The sequence below is a fragment of the Dermacentor variabilis genome, chromosome 3 (assembly GCF_050947875.1).
Source record: "Dermacentor variabilis isolate Ectoservices chromosome 3, ASM5094787v1, whole genome shotgun sequence".
Classification (NCBI taxonomy): Eukaryota; Metazoa; Arthropoda; class Arachnida; order Ixodida; family Ixodidae; genus Dermacentor; species Dermacentor variabilis.
The window spans coordinates 138,003,044-138,016,543 of NC_134570.1; the positions used below are offsets into that span (position 1 = coordinate 138,003,044).

Consider the following 13,500-nt stretch of genomic DNA (forward strand, 5'->3'; position numbering starts at 1 on the left):
TTCTCAATTTTGTATTTAATATGTTAATTTCTGATGGTTCGTAATATCAGCTCGGCCAGAATTTCAACCCATTAATTGATCTGGCGGGATGCTGCACATATACATATTCTGCATATGTGCATATGCATATGCAGTTCTGTACATATGCTGCAATATAGGGCCTAGAATAAAGTGGCCGTGAAGAAACATTAGAGGTCTGATTCATATGAGGCTAAACAATGTCCTTAAATCTAAGAAGCGCCGCGGCTTCCCTAAATTACATTTCTTGAAATATATTTACCCCACGTCAGAGCAAGCAAAGTATAGGTAAAGAAATTATTAGTGAGATTTTGTTTGTTAGTGAAATGCGGATTTGGATTACCTTAGCACCTATGACGCGCCTCTGCGAAAAATCCCGCTCAAGTATGACAATTGTATTCGATACAATAAGCGATATTTCTGATTCAGTATAATAATTAATAATTTTATTAATTTTAAAACACATTATACAAGATGATCCTTTCTAAGTGTTACGTAATTTTTAAGAATCCTTTGTGGCAGATAGCATAATTGATATCCTTGAGCTAGGTTATCCGAAGAGGTGGACATTACTAGCATGATAAATCGAAAAATAAATAACTAATGGATAAGAATTCGGGAATTACTTCTTCAATTAATTATTTTACGACACATATTGCAATTTACGAATTGTCGCAGGTGAGCTTGCTAGACGTATCCACTATAAATGAAGTTTAAAGATAGTTTCGCAAAGTGTGAAACGAAATACATTGGCGATCCAGTTACTTCTGTGCATAAAAGAGTGTTTTGTTAAAAAAAAGTAAGCGGAACAGCGCATTTTTGCGGAAAGTACGGTGGCGCACATCTCAATACTGGCGTCATTCTGAAATTCATTCTAAGTGAATACGCCTTGCAACCTCACCGGCTACAATTTGTACATTGCAAAATGTGCCGTAACGTAATAAATGAGGAAGGTAATTGCTGAATCTCTGTTAATTAGTTGAATGTGTTTCAATTTCTCGTTCAAACAAAGTCCGCCTCTATGAATAACACAGCTCAAGGACTAGTATTAGTTCATCCGCAACAGGCTATTTTTGAAAATACCATGAAACTTAAAAATGGTCACCCTTTATGTATCCAGCCCACTGCATGAAATCTTGCGGTCTTCATGTTTACTGAAAATGTGATGCAGCAGAATGGTTAAAACACGCGCAGAGCACTCCTTAACTCTGTTCGTTGGGCGTCGTATCAGCAGTCGTTTCCTTCCATAGATAACTTTCCCGATCGAAAACTTCATATCTACCCACTGACTACGAATTATCTCCCTGTCGGGCCGCTTTGCTGCTTGTTTCAAATAGGCGACCTGCCCCCACGTCATGATAACGCGATGCGCGCGTGCTGTGCTTAACATGGATTTTCAATATAAGTCTTTTGACGCAGTGAAATGGGAGAAAGACCAACAATCACTGTGTCTCCTGGGTTGTGCTAGAAAATCAGTGCACGCTGCTTTTCTGTACGCATATCCCTTGGAAATGCACGATAACAAGCAAACAGGTACTGAAAATAGATTACTGAAGAGCCCTAGGTAGTGTCCCTTTCCGCGATATCATATCTTCAACGATAAGGGTTGTCCTCGTACCGCCTCTCTTTCGAAGCTAGCGCTCTCGCGACCGTCAAACCGTCCAGCGTGCTTGTGTGCGGTGAGCTTTGCGAAGGGGCAGCGTTACGCCCAGATTACGTTACGAATCCCTCAGTCGCGAGCATGATACTCAGCTGCCTGCAACCGGCCGACGCGCTTGGTGAAGTGGGAGAGATTTGACGCCTCGCAACAAGCTGTCTGGTGAGTAGCTTCCGGTGAACTCTAAGAAGCTCTTTGCGACTGGTTGTGCGAAAACATGATGCGCGATAATTTGTTGTTCTTCCGCATGGTGGTAAAAAAATGGCACCTCGCTTGCAGTCGCAAGATGACTATTTTTAATGGGAAGCTTTCTGATGCCACATTCAAAGCGACCTTGTTATGCTGCTGCCACTAGATCCATGCTTAGCTTCGTATCACCGCTTTTAATTTCATGTGAGCAAAGTTTTCTGAGCGAATAGAAGGGCTGTTTCTTCTCCAAATATCCAAAACAAAAAAAAATGTAGGAAAGGTACTTACTCAGAATCTGCAACCAAAAACAATTGTTTACGCTCGCATGATAGTAATGGCAGCTGCACTTGGTTACACTGCAGGTACAATAGTTACTCTCACCAATTGCACAATGCTTCGCAATGTAAAACTGACAGCCTGGAAAGGTTTTTGGGATTATACATATACGCGGTCCTTTACCGAAAACCGCTACCTGAGGCTGCCCTGTTAGTTGTCCTTGCTAAAGTGTTGCTGTGCATGAAATGTCAATATTTTACCCTGAGTAGATTTCCTTCACTCAAACATAGAATGTAGCATCTTTAGCACTGAGAAATGCCCTAAATGAGAGAAAGACGGCTCAAGAAAGCAGGACGTGCACTACAGCAAAGATTGCACTTTCTCACTCGCCTACAATATTTTTAATAATCAGCAACTAGTGCACTTCATCAGTTTTGTGACTGAGAGCACAGGAAAGTGTGGCAATGATTACAGAATATTTAGGACAAGAGAGCCAACCTACTGACTAAGAGATGACTGCTTAAATGTGGTCTTATGTAAATACACAAAACGCGCATAACATCGTCGGAAGTCGGGCGTGTCGTAATGCACGTGTCGTTAAACAAAACAGTTTAAACTCACAGTTTTGCATTACACATGCCGTTGATACCCGAGGTGGTTCGATTGGAATTGGCAAAACTTTGAATGAAAATGCAGTGTACGATACTCATACACTATAAAAGGTATCCTACACCCATTTGAGTTGTCCCGAATTACCTGTAGTTACTGTGGGCAGGACTCTTTCTTATTAGAAAGCCCTGCTCGTTACTTTTCTGTCAGAAACGGTATGATGAGCTGTTATATTCGTGCGTCAGAAATAAAAACGCACGCAGGATAAATAACAATTTTTGTTGTCGGACAAGATAAGAAACCAAAGCATGCAGCTATGGCGGACAACAGTAACGGTGCAATTCGATGGATGGGAAAACTTTATTCACAGTCCTGGGATGCCTGATTCGCCGTGGGCCTCTCCCACATTGGGGCGGGCAGGCCGAGCCTGGTCGCCGCATCGTGGGCTCTCTGGACGGCTCAGATTTGGTCGCCGTAGTCCGGGCTTTACAGCGAGGTACTCCACCTTGACTGGTCTGCTTGATCTGCATGTACCTCGTAACGAGGGGCACCGCCAGAATATTTGTTCGAAGTTGGCTGAATCGCCGCACTGAGGGCAGGTATTGCTCGTATAGGTGTCTGGATTGATCGAGTGTAATAAAAGTAGGTTGGGCTATATCACCGCCTGCAAAAGTCCGAAGGCGATTGTCTGCGCTTTGGTCAGTCCCTTATGTGGAAACGGATAGTCGCTCCTACTAAGGTAAAAGAGTTGCGTGACCTTGTTGTACGTGGTGGGAGAATCTCTATTGTAGGGTGTCCTTATTATCCCTGAATACCTCTTTATGCGCTGCAAGTTTGTCTGACTCGTTTATTTTTTTACCTACTCAAGCCGGTCTTCTTCAGGCATATTCAAGTGTGGACAAACGTAGTGACAACATCGTAGTTTTGGCTGGGGCCGAACTGTATCCCAGGGCCTTTTAGTAGCCACGGGGGGGGGGGGGGCGGAAGCAAGCCATTGGATGAAGCACGTGCACAAGGCGCCACGGATAGGCAACTCATTAATGGCCGGTTTCTTTGTTCACAGCTTCTGAAACTGAACACTGGCTAGCATGATGACCAGCTGTTGACACAGCTAGTCATACAGCTGATGAGTGAGCTTTTCCTGCAGTTAACACGCGCTATAGACAAACCCTCGTGACGCAGGCGAGTCTAGCCATATGTTATTAGCTATCTGTCGATTTTCGGAGCTGATATTTCACACGAGAGATAGTGCAAAGGAAAAAGACGCATTAGTACACAAGCTCCCAAAGTTTATCGTTTGCATGCGCACGTCCATATATATAAAAGAAAATATGGCCACTCAATGTAAATAAACGGACAAAAAAATAAACGGAGAAATGAACGTGATATAAGCAACTCCATTTTCTAATTACCACACTAGTATAACCTAGTTTTTGTGCATAAATTAAATAAGCTTTCATTAACCACCAGTGGATGTGTCCTTGAGTGGTTATCTTAAATGCTTTTTTAAGCATAAAGTATGTGTTATAACGTCATCACGCAGCCAAACCGGGAATGGAATCAGTTTATTCAGTGCCGCGTACACATATATAAAGATATCGCTATGTGACGTCACATGGACCATGGCAGTTAGCCCGCCCAGTACACATGCGGCATGACATGCTGCGCTATCACAACTCCTTCCTGCTCAATTAAATACATGGGTTAACTAACTAGAGTAACACCCAATAAGAGTAGGTACTGTGTACTTAACAATTTAACACTACCACATGACTAATTAAGAGGAAATTACTTAAAGTCCTCAGATCTAAACCAGTCCGATTGCCGGCGCACACGAGCACCCCGACGTAGTGGTGGCTGTTCCTCCAAGTTGCGTGCAGCTGGCGCCGCTAGCACGAGCGACTCCGCCAGGTCTGGCGGTACAGGCTGCTTTGTGGCTGGCGGTACCAATTTGTCTTGCTCCATTGTTCCGCGATTGGCGTCTGCCGGCGTCCCAGGGGACTGGGACCATCCTGGTCTGCGTGCAGTTGTCTTGGTGTCGGAGTGTGGTCGTCTGCCAGTGGCTCTTCTGGTGGTGTTTGTTTCACACCCACCCCCGCGTGCGGGGGCGTCTCGCCGGGGTCAGCATGTCCAGGACGCAGGTGATCGGCGTGTGTGAACGGGAGATGATCGCGCACTTTCACCATATATGTCGCAGCACCGACAACTTGGATCACAACACCTTCTTCCCACGAAACGCGTTCACCACGCACAGTTTTCACCAACCAACCGGTCCCCCACCACGAAGCTGCGCTCCTGCCCACGAAACAAATCGCACTGCTCTTTCAGTTTTTTCTGTTTGTATTGCATGATTTTTGCAAAATCAGGTTTGAGCAGTGAAAGCTTTATGCCTGGCTGGCGCCTCAAAAATAGTTCAGCTAGTGATTTGCTTGTCACACTGCTCGGTGTGTTCCGGTAGGCCATGAGAAAACTATCAATACCTTCCTGTACTGTCGGCTGCTTACCCGAGGCCTCACGCTCGAGCACCTTGTTCCAGTAAGGCCTTTTTCACGGTTTGTACCGTTCGTTCTGCAGCACCATTGGACGATGCGTGATAAGCAGGAATACGTACGTGTTTTACACCATTGGTGTTCATAAATTCTGCAAACTGCTCTGAGGTGAACTGTGGCCCATTGTCACTCACCAATACTTCGGGCAAGCCATAAGCGGCAAAAGCACCCCGAAGTTTTTCCATTGTTTTTTGTGCAGAGGTTGACGACATAGGCCATACTTCGATCCATTTCGAGAATGAGTCGACCAATACCAGAAACACGTTCGTACCCTTCTGTGCAAAATCTACGCGGACGCGTGACCAACACTGCACGGGGTATTGCCTAGGGTGAAGAGGAACCGGCCGAGAAGCTGGCTGAACGGCTTGGCAAATTTTGCACCCCTGAAAGTACTGTTCAATGGCCAAATCAATTCCTGGCCACCATACAAAACTACTCGTAAGCATTTTCATGCTGCTGGTGCCAGGGTGCTCATCGTGCAGCATGTTTAGCACGCGGTTCCTCAACGGCTCCGGAATTACGACTCTTACGCCTCATGTAGCGCAGCCCTGCTCTAGTGACAGCTCATCGGGGCGAACATGGTAAGATTTCAATTCATCTGCCTGCTGTCTAGGCCACCCGTTTAGCGTATATTGCGCCACGCGGCATAGAGTTAAGCTTCGCTTCGAGACCCTTAGAATCTCCTCTGCTGTCAGCGGGAGACACTGAATGATTGACACGCAATCTGAAGGCTCGTCTTTCACCGGTCCTGGTTGGGGCAGCCTAGACAAGGCGTCTGCCGCTCCCGAATTTTTCCTTTCTTAAATTTCAGCCGGTACTTGTGAGCTGCGACGGTTAAAGCCCAGCGTTGCATACGCGTGGCAGCGATAGTCGGGATACGCTTATCGTGCACTAGTATCCCGAGTAGTGGCAGGTCGTCTGTATATATATAGTGAATTCTCGGCCGTACAGGTACCGGTGAATTTTCTTTAGGCCAAAAATTAACGCCGGGGCCTCACGTTCGCACTGCGCGTATTTTTTTTCTGCTTCCGACAGTGTACGCGAAGCAAAAGCAATTGGCTTTTCTTCACCTTCAGCCGTCTTGTGAAAGATAACGGCTCCCCAGCCATATGACGATGCATCGCAAAGCATTGCAAGTGGTTTCTTGACGTCATAGAATGTGGGCAGCTTGCTGCTTGTTAGCAAGTGCTTCGTATCTTTAAACGCGGTGCTGCACTCCTTTGTTCACGACCATTTTTATCTTTCCTAATAGCCGATAAAGCGGCTCTGCTACTGTCGAAGCGTTCTTGAGAAACTTTGAGTAAAAATTCCACATTCCCAAATTCGCCTTAAGCTCTAACTGTAGTGGGCTCGGGGGCTTGTAAGATCGCGCTCTTTGTGTCGGTATGGTAAATGCCTTGCTCAGTCATTGTGCGACTCAAGTATGTAACTGATTTTCGGAAAAAAACTGCATTTATCTAGGGTAAGCGTGATGTTGTATTCACCGAGGCGTTGCAAGACACGTTCTAGTGTCTCCTGGAAGTCGCCGATACCTGCCCCTGTGACGATAACGTCGTCAATATAACAGCCTACATGTGGGATGCCATGGAGTACCTCGTCCATCATTGCCTGAAAGACAGCGGGTGCACTTGCCACTCTGTAAGGAAGGCGCTGAAATTCGAACCAAAGGCTAGTGTTTACTGTCAAAAATGACCGTGACTCCGGAGTGAGTGGCAGCTGCAGGTACACTAAAGAAAGGTCTAATACAATGAACACCTTTCCTCCTGCTAAGGCAGGGCACAAATCCTCTGGTGTGGGAAGGGGGAATGACCTGTTTTGAGAGAGGGGTTTACTGTAGTCTTATAATCCCCGCATAACCGGACACTGCCGTTTTCCTTCACAACTGTGACAAGTGGCGTAGCCCAGTCACTTCGCATTACAGGACGCCGCATGCCCGTTTCCACATGTTCTCGCAGCAGCCGCTCAACTCCTTCCTGCAACGCAAACGGAACTGGTCTAGCGGGGCAAAATACAGGAACTGTACCCAGTTTCTTAACAATCTTTGCTTCAAAGTTTTGTATTGTCCCCAGTTTTTAGAAAACACGGAAGGGTACTTCTGTTTTAGCACCGCAACTCTGTCTTCAACTGCAACCTGGCCAATTTCTAGCCAAATTCATACACAACACAGGCCTCACAGCACACATAATATACATATACGCACCAAGAATTATGCCTTAAGGGCAAGTCTTTATCGCAATAAAAAAAGATTTCTAGCCAGTCAAGACTCGAACGTTCTAACCAATTTCGCCCCATTAGCACACGCGACTTCCTCCCGTTGTCTTTTATAACAATTACTGGTAGAGTCATGCACTGATTGTTGTACTTGACCACCACGTCACACTGCCCTTTTAGCTGTATCTGTTCCCCAGTATACGTGCGAAACGACATTTTGCACGGTTCACATTTTACGTGTGGAAATTCAGACAGGTACACTTGCACCGGGACAATTGGGACAGCCGCTCCCGCGTCAATTTGCATATTCAGTGTACGCCCTTCAATTTCCACACTCACTTCATAAGATGAGTGGTTGGTGATAATGACATGGTACAGTTCCTGCTCCGAGTCCTCATCAGAACACTCGAGCGCATGCATGTTTTTTGGCTTCGGTCTAGCAACTGGGCAAATGCTTTTCAAATGACCTACAGCCGAACACTTGCGACAAATAAATTTTTTGTACCAACATTCTTCCGATGAGTGTCCCCTGCCGCACCTGGCGCATTTCTCGTTCTTGCGGGCTTCAACATGCATAGGATTAGCTGGTCTCTGATACTGGTGTGGTCGGCTTTTCACGACCAGCTCGGGTTCCTCTCGTTCTCTTGACCGCAGTTGTTCAGTGTCTCTCGCCGCTAGTTCTCTATCCAGGGCGATTTTGCAAGCGCCATCAAATGTCAGCTCTCGTTCAGCAAACAGAGCACGCTGGGTTTTTTCGTTCCGTATGCCATCAACCAGCCTATCTCGCAGGGCGTCTTGCAAAAAGTCACCGTAGTCACACTTTCTGACTAAATGTTTAAGTTCCACGATGAACCCTTCCACGCCCTCTTTTTGTACGCGCGGGTTGAACTTGCATCGTTCTGCTATTACGGAACTCCTGGGGCTGTTGTGCTCCTTCAGGAGGCGTTTAACTTCTGCGTACGACTTTTCTCCCTGGGCTGCCGGCACAACAAGACTTCTCAGTACTTCGTAAGCCTCTGGTCCTATGACTGCCAGAAAAACGGGAAGGTGCTTTGCGTCAACAGTATCATTAGCCGTTACATGTTCAAAACTCTCTAAGTACGACTCGAAGTTTTGCGTTTACGGGTCGAACCCGCATATCTTTCCCAGTGGCGGCATTTTCACAGAAGTACATATATCCGTTACTCATCGGTTCGGCGTTTACTTGCTTGGACGCGCTGCTAGCTCCAAGCGCCGTTGTCGTTCCTTGTGGCCTAGCACTTCCTGAGCAGGGGTGTTCGGTAAACGGTGCCGTACTCCGGGAGCACGTACAGCACTTTGAAGCTGGACGAAAGCTCCGCTCGCTTGCTTCCGTTCGTGCCTGTCCACCCGTGCAGGCCCACGGCCGTCGCTTACGTGGGTAGGTAAGACGCTCGTCGCCAGTTGTTATAACGTCATCATGCAGCCAAACCGGGAATGGAATCAGTTTATTCAGGGCCGGCGTTCATATATATATATATATATATATATATATATATATATATATATATATATATATATATATATATATATATATAATATATCAGTTTATTCAGGGCCGGTGTTCATATATATATATATATATATATATATATATATGAACGCCGGCCCTGAATAAACTGATTCCATTCCCGGTTTGGCTGCATGATGACGTTATAACAACTGGCGACGAGCGTCTTACCTACCCACGTAAGCGACGGCCGTGGGCCTGCACGGGTGGACAGGCACGAACGGAAGCAAGCGAGCGGAGCTTTCGTCCAGCTTCAAAGTGCTGTACGTGCTCCCGGAGTACGGCACCGTTTACGGAACACCCCTGCTCAGGAAGTGTTCGGCCACAAGGAACGACAACGGGGCTTGGAGCTAGCAGCGCGTCCAAGCAAGTACACGCCGAACCGATGAGTAACGGATATATGTACTTCTGGGAAAATGCCGCCACTGGGAAAGATATCCGGGTTCGACCCGGATATCTACCCGGATATATATATATATATATATATATATATATATATATATATATATATATATATATATATATATGTGTGTGTGTGTGTGTGTGTGTGTGTGTGTGTGTGTGTACCGCTATGTGACGTCACATGGGTCATGGCAGTTAGCCCGCCCAGTACACATGCGGCATGGCGTGCTACACTATAACAGTATGCTTCCAAGATTTCTCGCACTTAAGTTCAGCGAACCAAAGCCTTCATTCCATTAGAGATAGGATAGCAACCGCACCATGCGTCGTGTGCCACCAAATTCTCTGGTGACTACAGTACTTTTATTGCATATTTGCACTTCCCTTAAACTCATGGTAATGCAGCGGCATGTGAGTTCCATCTACGATTCTGCGCAAGTGAAAGGGAATTCACACACATCGTTGTCTATGCATTTCATGAGCTTATTTGCGTGCTTTATTCTTAGCTAGTTTTTTCCTGAGAGCATTCACTTTCATGCATAGCACCTTCAACTTTAGAGTGCTATAATAATGTCTTTTACACCGTGCCTTTCGCCAATGTGTTATGTGGCATGTGAAATTTTGTGAAGGTTATTTATTCATCACGCTTACTTTGAAAGTTGTCATGCTTAAGCTTCATACCTTTTAGCTGTCTTCTTTTTGTTACCAATATCACTCGAATCTTTAGGGGAAATAGATGTCATTAAGGGGGCTAGACATCAACTGTGCGTTAGCTTCATTACTTCCAACCGCAGGCTAGTGTTGACCTAGCGGTCATATGATTTGGTTATAGCTTAGATAGTGCACGAGGGGTAAATGGCTGTATATAGTAACTTTTAATTCTCTGAACCACGAGAAAGCAAACATTTTTCTGTATTCGTTTTGTACTCCCAACATGTGTGAGTGAAACTGAATGTCAACTTCATGTGCAAACACTGAAAGCAGATGTTGCATTTGTAACGCAAACTAGAGGCCTCGGTGCGCGCAGGAAAAATTTCGGAAGTTCCTGTCACAGTCACTTGAACAAGCTTGCCATATGGAAAGCAAATGAGAAAGCTATCTACACAACGAAATATTTACCGACTTTTTTGCACTTGTTTGTCTATGTCTTTTCAGCTGTATTTTGCGCCGTAAACCGATAAATGCCGTACCAATTAGTCCTATTTCAAGCCTTGTCGAACCCTATCAGCTTGGAATTGGAATTCCAGTAAAGATTTTTTTAAGGAAACATTCCAACAATGTGCGGCAAATCTGAGTGAAGCACCAATGTATTTTCAAACGGACGTTGCTAACAAATATGATGAAACAGGTGCTAGCATCAGTATTGCAACGCTGTCACACAATCTTTCACAAGTGAAAAACTCAAGTGATACCCAAAGTTGAAGCAATCAGGGTCCTGGGTTTTGTACTTGAAGTGAACGGATCGAAAATTAGAACCATTCAGCGTATTACCAAGAAGACGAAGGAGGCATAAGACTTATAAAAACGATCTCTAATAGGCATAGGGGTTTAGGAGAAGAAGGTGCGATATGCTTAGTTCACGCATTTATTATGTGTCATTTCTCGTATGTAGCAGCTATGCTAAATTGGAATAGGGGGGAGAAAAATAAATTGGAAGCATTGATCAGAAAAGCCGGGAAGGCTTCGCTTGGTCTGCCTATGACTACGTCAAACGATATGTTGTTCCGACTTGGTTTGCATAATACTTTAGATGAAATTGCCGAGGCTCAGCGTACTGCACAGAGGGAGCGGTTGCTAGGTACACCAGCCGGTAGGTATATCTTAAAGTCAATTGAAGAATCGGTGGCTGTGTCGCACGATAGGGCGCCCCTACACGAGTTGAACGTGAACATGAGGGCAAATATCATGGTTCGTCCATTTCCGCGGGATGTGCACACAGTACGCAATGTAGGGAGGCGGGTCGCGAGAGCTAGGGCTTTGTTGCGAGAGGCAAAGGATCAGGAGGAGGAGTCTGCGTTTGTTGACGCCGCATGGATTAATGGTAAAAATGCTTATTCGTTGGTGGTGGTAGATGGCAAAGGTAGCGTTAGAAATGCCGCTTCCATTTATACCAAAGATCGGGGGTTGCCGAACAGATGGATATTGCTCTAGCACTAATTGATTCAAGAGTTTTGGTGTTTAGTGACTCGCGATCTGCGATTAAAGCCTTCTCGAGAGGAGTTGTTGCGGAACCGGCTAACAGACTGCTGCAGGGTAGGAATATCACTTCGCATACAGTTACTTGGTTCCCGGCGCATATGGGGACAGTGGAGAGAGCCCCACATAACCTCAACGAGGTGGCGCACAGGGAGGCACGAAGATTAGTGTGCCGTGTACTCCCTGAAGGGGCTGGATCTCCCGCTCCTGAGTACAGGGACCAACTGTTAACCTACAACGAAATCACCAAGCACTATTACATAAGGCGCAGGGCATTCCCCCTGCCACATACCAAATTAAATAGGCCACAGGCGGTTTCATTAAGGCTTCTGCAGACACGAACATACGCTAACCCGGTCATCATGAATAAAATTAATCTGTACTACGGGGTTTTAGTCTATTGTAGTAAGTGTGGGGGTTTGCTCGATTTAGAACACACGCTTTGGTGCTGCTTGGCGTTGGCCGGTGATGGTTCTAGAGGTGAACAGTGATGGCAGCGGATGCTGCACAGTGAAGTGCTGGCGGACCAACTCAGGGTAGCCCAGAGGGCCCGTGTGACGGCAGAGGGGCTCGGCCTCTCTGTACCGACGAGGGAGCGGCCCGCATCAGTCCCAGACTGATCCCTTAGGACCTAAATAAAGCTCTTCATACCATAAGCGAGTCAGTGTCAATAAGTATGTCAAAGTTGAAGCTAATCTCAACATTTCGAGGTGCCTCGACCACTGAATGCCTTCAATAAGCTATTGGAAGGATTGCGATAACACAGTTGATAGGGAATTTTTCAGCGCTGAATTAGTCTTATTTTTACCTACTGAATACCACACGTTTGCTACCCGCCGTGGTTGCTCACTGGCTATGGTGTTGGGCTGCTGAGAACGTGGTCGCGTGATCGAATTCCGGCCACGGCGGCCGCATTTCGGTGGGGGCGAAATGCGAAAACACCCGTGTACTTAGACTAAGGTGCACGTTAAAGAACCCCTGTTGGTCGAAATTTCCGGAGTCCTCCACTACGACGTGCCTCATTATGAGAAAGTCTTTTTGGCACGCAAAACCCCATAATTAAATTTTTTACCTGTTTGGTAATATTCTCTGCATCAAGTAACACACCTCTCAAGAGAGTCGTTGTCTCTGTAGCATTGCTTATTAACATTTAGACCACTTCGATTCAAAGCATGCTGATCTAGCGGTACAATGGAGTAAACAGAACCTATGCCGGCGGGCATCACTTAATAACACCCGGTAAGCGACGCGTTTCCTAAGCACTCAGTTGTATGCCATTTTGAGTGTACTGGCGCTTTTCTGCGTCACTGCTGCTACGTTTGTCACTGTCCGCACATGGGACCTCTTTAGAAATTTTATTTTCAGTTTAACGAGGCGAAGTTGTGAACGCTGTGTGCACGCTCATAAAAAAAACGGCCTTCCTAGGTGTGTCATATGACCTTCATGGCAAGACATGCTCATTAGGTTACTTCTAAAAATCCGATAAGGAAAGGTGCACAGAAACGACATACATGCGCGCTGCTTCAAAGTAAATATGGGGCTTTTCCAGCGCGCCTTCTGCTCGACGTGCTCTTCCGTAGCTCCGGATTTGCAAAATCCGGAGCTACGTTTGCTGGTTTTTCCCCGCTACTGAAACCCTGTTTATAGGCACCAAGGCGACCGCCGTAAGACGCCAGCGGCATGTCAGCGATGTGCTGGCGAACAGTGCCGCGAACGGCAGAAGCCAGAGCACTGGCACGTGAAGCAGACGACGGGACGAACGTTACCGCGGTGTTTCCGATGGTTTCGCATTGCTGGTTTTAAGGCCTGACGTACCGCAAAACGCGTTTTCTCGTGTCTGCTTTTCATTAAAGTCGCCACTTGTA

The 13,500-nt window shown here is 46.2% G+C and overlaps 1 protein-coding gene across 3 annotated transcripts in view; it reads left to right on the forward strand.

The window, feature by feature from the left end:
• The first annotated feature begins 1,670 nt into the window (after positions 1 to 1,670).
• LOC142576308 (carboxypeptidase Q-like) overlaps positions 1,671 to 13,500 on the forward strand; it is a 63,672-nt gene continuing 51,842 nt past the window's right edge. For 2 of the 3 annotated variants that reach the window (XM_075686381.1, XM_075686380.1), the window contains exon 1: positions 1,671 to 1,837. The gene's annotated coding sequence lies outside the window, so the exon portion shown is untranslated. Of the gene's footprint in view, positions 1,838 to 3,119; positions 3,246 to 13,500 lie in introns of all 3 variants that reach the window. The other variant, XM_075686382.1, reaches the window with a different exon arrangement.